Raw genomic sequence first — 10,885 nt, forward strand, 5'->3', positions numbered from 1 at the left:
CGATCCCGAGGCCTCTGGTAGCACACCCAAGGCTACCTACAGAGAGGTCGCAGCGATCAAAATAGCCATAGCCTTCGAAGGCTACCCGAAGGCGAAGCTTAGTGCAGAGCAAGGAGAAGCCATCGAGGACGCAATTATGGAAGAAATCCAACCCCTGGAGGATGGTTCCGTTCCATCGTTTGCGGGCACCTACCAAGAGAAAGGTGTTTTAATTGCTTCCTGCATCAACGAGCACACCAAACGTTGGCTGGAAGAAGTTATTCAAAGAATAAAACCTCTGGGAGATGACATCTCTCTGAGAGTGGGTCTGCGTAAGGACATCTTGAGGTCCACTAGGGTGTTTTTCAGAGCTCATCCGAAGCTTCTGAAGAAGACACCTGAAAAGGTACTTGAAATGTTCAAAAAGCAGAATCCCAACCTAAATGTAAACGAGTGGAAAATCCTTCCATCCAAGCCAGATCCGAAAGGTTACGGATTCGTCTGTTTCCTGGACGAGGTCTGCTACAAGGCTGTGAAGGCTTCCAACTGTAGAGCCAACCTAGGACTGTGGCAGGTCTCAATTGTCTCCTCGACAGTCAAGGACAATGTCACGAGTTCTACAGATCAACCTCCAGCACAGTAGGGCTGCCTCGGCAGCCTTTTGCCAGTTCTTCCTCCAGGAGGGATTTGATCTGGCATTGATTCAAGAACCATGGCTTCACCAAGGGAGAGTGGCGGGCCTAAATCAAACCAAAGGTAAGTTAATTTACTGTACCTCTCTAAGGAATGTCAGGACCTGCATCCTGTTGAAGAGAGGCTTGGATTTTCTAACCCTCAACGAATTCTGCTCCAGAGATCTCACTGTGGGCACACTGACCTGGAAGAATGGAGGCATAGTGCAGAGCACAATTGTAGGCTCCGTATACTTGCCATATGATGCCAGGGAACTCCCTTCATCAAGAGACCTAGAGCTCCTGGTGGAAGAAGCACAAGCCAGACGTCAACAACTTCTTCTAGGTTGTGACGCCAACGCCCATCACTCTGCTGGATGGGGCAGCACCAGCACTAACCCCAGAGGTGAGGCACTTTTACAATTTCTTCTAAGTAGGGACCTATTTATATGTAATAAAGGTAACCGCCCTACGTTCGCAACACGAATTAGACAAGAAGTTATTGATATAACAATCTGCACACAAGGTATACTTGGAATGGTTGATAAGTGTCACGTAAGCGAAGAGGCCTCATTATCGGATCACAGGTATATCCGCTTCAACTTGCAAGATGAGGCTGCAGAGGTCCTCTATCGCAATCCCAGGAGGACTGACTGGTTGGGATATAAGTCTGACCTTCAGTCACAGTTGGGATCGGTAGGCGGAAGGGTGCGATGCTTCACAGACATAGATCAGATAGCTTCTGACCTGCAGAATGCTATAATCAATAGCTTCCACGACAATTGTCCATTGCGACGGGGGAAGAGTCGAACCAATACTAAGTGGTGGACTGCGGACCTCGCTCGCAAAAGGGCTAATGTCAGGAAGCTGTACAATCAATGCAAAAGGAGCCGTATCTGGGAGTCCTATCATAGAGCTCTAACAGAATACAGCCTAGCAATTAAAAAGGCAAAACAAAGTTCCTGGAGGCAGTTTACACAGAAGGTAAATGAGTTAAGCGCGGCAGCTAGACTGCAACGTTTACTAGCCTCAGGTCCAACCGGTCACTTGGGATCATTAAGGTCCCAGGGAGGTCAACACACTTCCGGGTCTAGTGATAGCCTCAAACTTCTCCTTGAGACTCACTTCCCTGATTGTATCTTTGAGAATGACGACACTGGAACGTCTGGTAACCATGAGGCAGGCTCACGGCCAAGAGCTTATCGTGGTGGCTGGGCCATTGCCAGAAGGATTGTCACTCTCTCTAAAACCAAATGGGCAATTTCTAAATTTGCCCCTTTCAAATCTGCAGGAGGGGATGGAGTCTTTCCGGCCCTGCTTCAACAAGGGCCGGAGAATCTCCTTACCCTTCTATGTGAACTATTCAGGGCGAGCCTAGCTTATGGGTACATACCACAAGTCTGGCGTCTCAACAGGGTGGTCTTCATCCCTAAAAAAGGGAGAGCGGACTATTCTGTCCCTAAATCTTTTCGTCCCATCAGTTTATCTTCGTTTCTACTGAAAACATTAGAAAGACTGGTGGAGAGGCACCTGAGAAAGGGAGTTCTCTCAAACACTCCCCTTCATCGCAACCAACATGCATACCAACAAGGCAAATCCTGTGAATCAGCACTGCACCAACTAGTCAGTAGGATTTAGGATAGCCTGTCCGCCAAGGAATTGGCATTGTGCACCTTCATAGACATTGAAGGAGCTTTTGACAATGCTAAATTCACTGCGATGGTAAGTGGAGCACAGCGACGTGGCCTCGAGCCAGCTCTGTGCCGGTGGCTTAGGGCCATGCTGTGCTCCAGATGGATCAGGGCCGATCTCAATGAAGAATCGCTTGTGATCGCACCTACAAGGGGATGTCCTCAAGGAGGCATCCTGTCACCTCTACTGTGGAATCTAGTAGTAGATGGTCTACTTGAGGACCTTACTAACAATGGAATCTATGTCCAAGGATATGCAGACGACATAGTCCTTATGATACAGGGAAAATATACAAATGTTGTTGTTGATATCATGAATACCAACCTTCAACATGTACACAACTGGTGTCAGGGAGAGGGACTGAAAGTAAATCCCTCTAAGACAGTAGTTGTACCATTCACTAGGAAAAAGAACCTAGAGTCTCTTTCTAGGCTGAAACTCGCATCCACACAGCTTGAGTGGTCAAAGACAGTCAAATATTTAGGACTGACTCTAGACCATAAGCTTACGTGGAATGATCATCTTAACAATATCCTGCACAAAGCAAAGTGGGCGCTCATGACGTCCAGGAGACTTGCAGGAATCTCATGGGGCATAAAACCCCATATAGCACTATGGCTTTACAAAGCAGTTGTAAGGCCTCAAATCACTTATGGTTCATTAGTCTGGTGGACAAATGTGAATCAGGTAACTGCCAAAGCCAAGCTTGAAAGCTTACAAAGGCTTGGCACAATCTTTGCAACCGGAGCATTCAGGAGCTGTCCCTCAGCGACCCTCGAGGTGGCTTTAGGACTTCTACCTCTTGATGTCCATATAAAAGCTGAAGCGCGTAAGTCAGCTTATCGGCTGATGGTTGCTGGCTTGTGGAGGAATGGCGCGTCTAAAGCGAGCCATGGCGCCATCACTGAAGCTGTAAACCCAAGCGCTATTCTCGAAATGGTCTCCGACATAATGAGAACGGAGTTCGTATTCAATAAGCCATTCTCTGTTGACTTCTACTCCAGAGATGAGTGGAAATCGCAAGATAACATCCCAACAATAAGAAAGAGCTTTGTCTGGTACACGGATGGCTCGCTTATTAAGGGAAGAACTGGATATGGAATGTTTAGTCAATCCCCTAGAACTGCCCTTTGCGGCAGTTTGGGTCGGAACTGCTCCATATTTCAAGCCGAAATCTATGGTACCTAGCCTGTGCCAACCTAGGCCTCACCAGAGGGTACCAGGGAATGAACATCTGTATAATGTCAGACAGTCAGGCAGCTCTTAAAGCTCTTGACTCCAACAGCATTTCATCCAGGCTTGTGTGGGAGTGCTTTAACACTCTCTGCAAGCTTGGATCACGCAACTTTGCTTTGGAGGCATAGGTGGCAACGAATACGCCGACAGGCTTGCCAAAAGCGGAGCAAGCATGCCATACACCGGTCCAGAACCGAGTTGTGGTATAAGCAAGTCAGCCGCTTACCAAAGTATAAACAAATGGTCCAGGATGGTATAAGCAAGTCAGCCGCTTACCAAAGTATAAACAAATGGTCCAGGAAGACACACCGCTTGCGGTGGCAGAGTCACCAAGGACAAGCACTCGGCAAAAGACTGCTTGCTGATTCTAGCTCCGGCTTCACCAGATGGCTGATGGGGCTGGGCAGGGATCGGGTTAAGCAAGTGATTGCCTTGATCACTGGACACGGCCACTTCAGGAAACACCTAAACACTCTAGGTTTACGAAATGAGGACTCGGAGTGTAGACTCTGCAATAAGTCTGAAGAGACTGCAAAACACATAATACTGGACTGTGAGAGACTGGGAGCAAGGAGAAGGGCTCTTTTCGGTGATAAACAACCAGGCGACGAACCAGATGCTAGTATCGGGGAAAAGATTCTTAGCCTAATTAAGGGCACAAAGATAGGCTTACCTCTCTAACATCAAAGGGGCACACAATAAGCTCAGGTTGACGTGTGAGGATCTGTGAATCCACCCCAATACCCTAAAGCAAAAAAAAAAAAAAAAAAAAAAAAACATGTTGCAAAATGTTTAAAATATATAATTGTATAGTGGAGATTGGCTAACCTTATGATCTCAACAAAAAAATGGATCAGCAAGCCTTCCTAGATGAATCAACGAAATTTGTAATGCACTAACAATAGTACTGTTTTATATAATAAATACAAATAGCATTTTTGTGTGTTCCACTAACGGTGAATTATCCGTACAAAATTAAATGAATGAACAATGTTTACTTTAGCCACATTACCTAAAACAATCTAAAACTACTATTAAAAATTTCTTTAAATTGGCTAGGCCTAGTATACTTTCATTTTCAGAAAGAATTTTTAGGTGGCCACAAACCATATATTGCATATAAAGTGTTTTTATTTATGGTTATATCTCAATTAATCCATCAGTCTTGGGGACCAAGAGGAATATGGGTTTCTGGGTTGGGGAAGATAACAAACTAAGGAGTAAGTTAGGTATAAGAAGAGGGGATAACAGGGTTGTCAAACCTTCAAGCGAGAATTTGAGCACAACATTTATGTGTACCACCTGCATTTGAATCCAATTTAAGAGTTTTTCGTACTGTTTTCTGTTTTTTGTCATTATGGTCACAAAATCTACCTTCATTTATAGTCCTGTTAGCTATTGTGCAACTTCTTTGGGCATCTCACTATTATTTTTCCTGATCGATTACATTTAGTTGTGTAGCCATTTAGATTTAGTCATTATTCTCTTTTGATTCTATTGAGAGGTGATCTACATAATCAATGTAAATGTTTTGTGAGTGCACTTTGACATATACTAATTATTGTATCATAATGGAGAGAAAAGATGTTGTAAGGTTTTATTTTACTTTGTAATACGAAGTTAAATGGTTGGTGTAGTTCTAGAATAGCGGCTATTGTCAGCCATTGCCTTGTTACTTGGAATAATATGGTTAGGTGAGTTTGTTAGCTTTTAGTTCTCAAGCATTAGTGATCAGCCTATTGGAATTTTATATTTTACTAGTCGAAAGTAACTTATCTTGAGAGATGTTTAATGTTAGCTGTCTTTCATGAGGTATTGCCGTAGCGGGTAAACTTTAATAAAGGGCCCACACTCGTTATTCGGTTGTTTTTATCAAATGGTTCGATGTTTTTATTCTAAGAAATAATTCAATATTACAATTGATTTAAATTAGCATATGATTTAAACTTATTATTTATAGTAATTTTAATGTTTACATTTCCTTTAGAAAAACAACAAAATGTGAAGTGGCTAAAGTAAACATTTACCAATAAAATGGTTGTAAGGCTAAAAAGAAGTCCCCCTCCCAGGATCTGGGAGTGGAAATCGTTGCGTTAGCTAAAATTAAGTTAGCCTAGGCCTATACATGACACCTGCTATATCAAAATTAAACTTTCTTGTTACAATGCTATAATAAATCATTATTATTTTTGCCTTACCTACTGATCCAAGCTATATTCTGGAATCAAACATTCCGATGTTATAATTGAATAACAAACTTTTCTTTGAGTTTGATGCAGTATTCTATTCATATTTTTCTAAAATAACTAACCAATAACTCTATTCTATTAAGAGGAAAACAGTAATAAAAAGTTTAGGCAACTGAGAAACTGACGAAATAAAAGAAGTAAACAATGGACAGATATTAGATTAAATACTCTTGTAGCAAGCTATGTACAAACATTACCGAGTTTGTTCTAAGGTAATCATTAAATGACAGAATTCAAGAATATGACAGTATGAGTAAGTATAAACACACTTATTTGTATTTACACACATTCAGAAACACTGTTACCCGCCGTTCGCACCGCCATTGGTCTTTGTCATTTGTGACTTATTCTGTGGCTTGGTATATGTACCATGAAACCACACGTACTTTATCTTCAAAGTTTCGTAAGAGACGTTATTACATGCGTCTACAAACGCTATGCGAACAATATCTTTTACTTCAATCGTACCTTATGTCCTTCTAATAAGGTTATGTAGGGCTGTGATTATAGATTTGTCTTTCTGACTGTCAAATTGATGGTGGTTTTAATTCGAGATCACTTCTAATTTATTGAACTAGCATTTTCTCCATGGCTTTCAAGATGGAGCTAAAACTGATTGGTCTTCAAGATTTGTGTAAATTCTAGAACGCTTTCCTGCATTGAGTGTAAAGACGATATTTACTTTTCTCCTCTCAATGAAAACATATCCCCAGGTTAAAAGATATAACTGTCCACGTTATCTTGTTTCCACAGAATGTCTACTAGAGGTAGAGGCCTTGTACATGCGCAGTCCAATCGGATAGTGGTGGACATAGAGTTGGGAAAGTGAAAACCTAGATGTATATTCAGAGTATCCGGGTGCTCTCAGTGAAGGTTCCATTTTGTTTTAACAGAGAACTTAAACACGTTTGAATGGTCTTTTGAAAGTATTTTTTGGAAATAAGCTGCAATAGGCTGATCTTTAACACTTCCACAGAAATTCTGCCAGGTTCTCCTTTTTGTACTCCTCAATTCGAGATTTTAGCTGGTAAGAGCATTTCGATATTCTTCCCATTTACCAGTTCGCTTGGTTTTATTGAAGAACCTTTTCGCGTGTTTCCTTATCTTCTCTAACTTTCTATTTCACCAAGGAATTTTTCTGACCACAGTTCGCTTAATCATAGAACCTGAGGCATCATAGGCTGAAGTCAGCATTCCACTTGGAGTTTTTTTTAACGTTAGGTGTGTTCTTATAGTTCCTCTACTGACACATTCATTAGGCCTTTAAATACTTAAATCAGTTAGTCTGTGAACTCCAATGTTTTATAATGCCCTTTGTAGGAGCTCAATTATATATATATATATATATATATATATATATATATATATTATATATATATATATATATATATATATATACAGTATATATAGTGTTGCCAGAAAGTTAAGAAAAGGTAAATAAAAAGCGAAGTATACATTTTAAAAGTATATAATGAAAAGAAAATTAATGACATAGCTCACAAATCATGAAAAATGGTTGCATAATGTTGTTAATAGTCAATTGGGCCACCTTTTGCTTTCCTACATTTATTTACCCGGTCCATGGTGTCACTGTGCTTGAGACATTCGGCCTTGCGCCAGATGTTCGCAACCATGAAGCGCAGTTCCTCTTTGTTTCTTGGTTTCTGCTTTGCTAATCGTATCCCCATAGTATTCCAGAGATTCTCAATAGGGTTGAGGTCCGGGCTTCTGACTGGCCAGGGAAGAACCTCGACATCATAGCTTTGAAACCAGTCCATTGTCTGCCTCGACTTGTGGCAGGGCGCGTTGTCTTGTTGGTAGATCAAATTCTCGCCCAACAACCTATAAGCTGAAGGAAGCATTACTGTTTCCATAATCCTGCAGTAGGAGGTACTATTTACGGTACCATTAACGAAACCCCCCCCCTTGTTCTTCGGAAGTTATACACCTCTATAACATAACCGCATCTCCACCCATCTGAATGTTCTGTTCAACGATCAACAAAATCGTTATAGAAAAAAGTAAAAGAGCTTGGCATAGGTAAAGTTAACTCTGATAAGCCTATCTCAATTTATTTAAATATAATCAACAACTACTTTGTTGATATCCCTATTGATCTATCCGGTGCCCGTGATTATACCAATGAGTTGAGTGTTGCTCCACTCAATCGTGCTCGGCATCAGTTCTCTTTTGCTGAAGTGACTGAGACTGACGTTATGAGTGCGATCTTGAGAATTTCTAGTAACGCAGTTGGAGCCGATAAAATACCTATGAAATTGTTGAGATATATTCTTCCCGTAGTCGTTCCTATAATTACAAATATTTTTAACAGATCTCTTTCTTCTTCAATATTTCCGTATGTTTGGAAACTCGCTATTGTTCGCCCACTTCAAAAATGTTCATGTCCTGGTGACCCCTCAGATTTCAAACCTATTAGCATTCTATCAGCTTTATCTAAATGCCTTGAGAGAGTGGTGCATCAGCAAGTATGTTTCTTTCTCGAATCCAATAAAATTTTGTCCAACATTTAATCAGGATATCGTACTAATCACAGTACAACCAGTGCTGTTTTAAAAATCACTGAAGATATACGTTCGGCAATGGACAAAAGGCTTGTTACCATTTTAACGCTTTTTGATTTTTCTAAGGCTTTTGACTGCGTTTACCATCCATTGCTTCTTTTGAAATTGTCTAAAATCGGATTCTCTGATGGCTGTGTGGAGTGGTTTGGGTCGTATCTGTCAGATGGTCAGCAGTGTGTTAGGTCCAACGACGAAGAATCCTACTGGAAACCTGCGAATCGAGGGGTGCCACAAGGCTCTGTCCTTGGCCCTCTTCTTTTTTCAATTTACATCGACGGTTTGACTGCTATGACAAAACACTCATTTTTTCACCTGTATGCCGACGATTTGCAAATTTACAGCCACTTTTCCGTTTCAAACTATCCAAACATTGTTGCTGACATGAACACTGACATTGACGCTATTGTAACGTGGGCCTTCAAACACGGACTGAAACTTAACGAAAGCAATTATTATTATATTAATGTTAGTCCCTTTATTCTGAAAAATTAAGATCCTTTTCTTGTATTAAGAACCATAATGTTTCAAGTGTCAAGATTAGTAGTTATGGTGTCCAATGATCAAAATTAAACCAACTGGGTGGCAGTATGTTTAATTCAAAATCTTATCTTGCAGTTGTTGTTTCTTTTGTGCTTGTTAATAATAGTGAGACTTACAGTTGTGTGGTGTCAAGGTGAGTTGTTTAGTAGAGTTTCTGTTGTTTTACCCACTAAAAAACTTCACATAATAGGGGAGCACTTCACTGTCGTTGTTAAGCGTCCGCCACCTTGTTTTGGATCAAGTTGTTGCCCAAATAATTTGTTGGATTTAGCTTATTCCAAGAGAACGTCGTCCACCATCACCAAGGATAAATACTCTTGCTTCAGTTTTTTTTAAGACATAAATTCACAACGTTTCATTTTGAACATTATTTAGTGTATTCTTGAAAATTTATCAATGTACGAATTCAGTTCAATTAATGACCTCACTTCAAGACCATGGTTTGTTTTTTATCTAATACAGAGAGCCATGTTGTCAGCATTTTAATTGCAAAGAAATTTAAATGTCAGATCACAGACGTAAATATACATACAGTGTTGCCAGAAAGTTTAGGGACACCCCACATAAAGTGATATACTACTTGTGTCCCTATTTTAACAGCATATTGGCTAACTCTATATGTTTCCCCATTAACGCAGTGAAAACGAAGTATTTTGGTGTGACTTCCATTACTTTATGTATACAATCTTTCAAAATATGAACTTTGTTTTATTTTGAAATTTTGGAGGAAATACCTGTTGTTTGAAACTTTAAAATTTATAACTTCTAAATTAAATGTCCAATCATCTTAATAATTGGAACGTTGTTTTCACATAAGATATGGAGTAAATAAATGCTATTGTAGCGACTATAAAAAAAATCACTCACAGTTTAGTGATCGCTCAAAGTTCCTTTATTTTTTTCGGAAATGAAAAACTTTGGTGCGTTGTAGCGCCCGAACTATGAGAGTGGTAGGCAATCCACGCACACCAGTTTGTTCCTCACAGAACAGGGGAAGGGATATTGATGCGCACACACTCCTTTTCATCAGTTGCTTTGTTGTTGTCAGCTACAAACATCGCCATTTTTGTGTTGTATTTCCGTAAACTTTTCTTGTGTTCAATGGGGTGTCACTCTGTGAGTATTGATGTGAAGTGGCAAGTTGTGTGTATGTTTAAGCTAGGTAAGTCTTACAGAGACATAGGACGTGCGTTAAACATATCTAAAACATGTGTAGAAAATACTCTTAACCGATTCCTTGAGTTTGGCACAGTTTTGGAGCGGCCGGCCACGCAAGACATCTCCCAGACAAGATCGTAAGCTTATAAACATTAGTAGGAAAGACAGAAATGCAAGTTCTAGTGATATTTTAACGAAAATGAAAATAGACGATACTTCTGTTGACATTAGTGTGTTTACTGTGTCGCAACGCCTACGTGACAGCACTCTTTCTTTGCTCTAAGAAAACCTTTGTTAAACACTCTCGCCCAAAAAAGACGTCAATTGTGGTGCAGAGAGCGCCAAGGGTTGCAAAAAGAAGCTTGGATGCGTGTCATTTTCTCAGATGAGCGCCGTTTCTAACTTTTTCCGCGACGAAAGGTCCGAGTTCGACGTACGAAAACTGAAAAGTTCCTGCCAACCTGTGTTGCCCCAGCTATCCAGATGAAAATGAAATGAAAAATGTCTTTATTGAATACAACGTAAAACATATTCAATTGGCGAGGTTAGGACTATTAAGTCCTCTCTTACACCTAACCACAAATAATTAAACATACTATTACTGTAAAACAAGAGCTACAATACAGTGTACATTACTATTTTACATTAAAAAATTATAATCTCTATTTATATAAAGTAATAAAATGAAATAAAGGTTCTCTATGAAGCTAAAAATAAATAAATAGAATACAACCTACAAGGAAATTAACGGACATTCATCCACCACCATTCATACAAA

This window comes from Homalodisca vitripennis, chromosome 1 (genome assembly GCF_021130785.1).
Source record: "Homalodisca vitripennis isolate AUS2020 chromosome 1, UT_GWSS_2.1, whole genome shotgun sequence".
Classification (NCBI taxonomy): Eukaryota; Metazoa; Arthropoda; class Insecta; order Hemiptera; family Cicadellidae; genus Homalodisca; species Homalodisca vitripennis.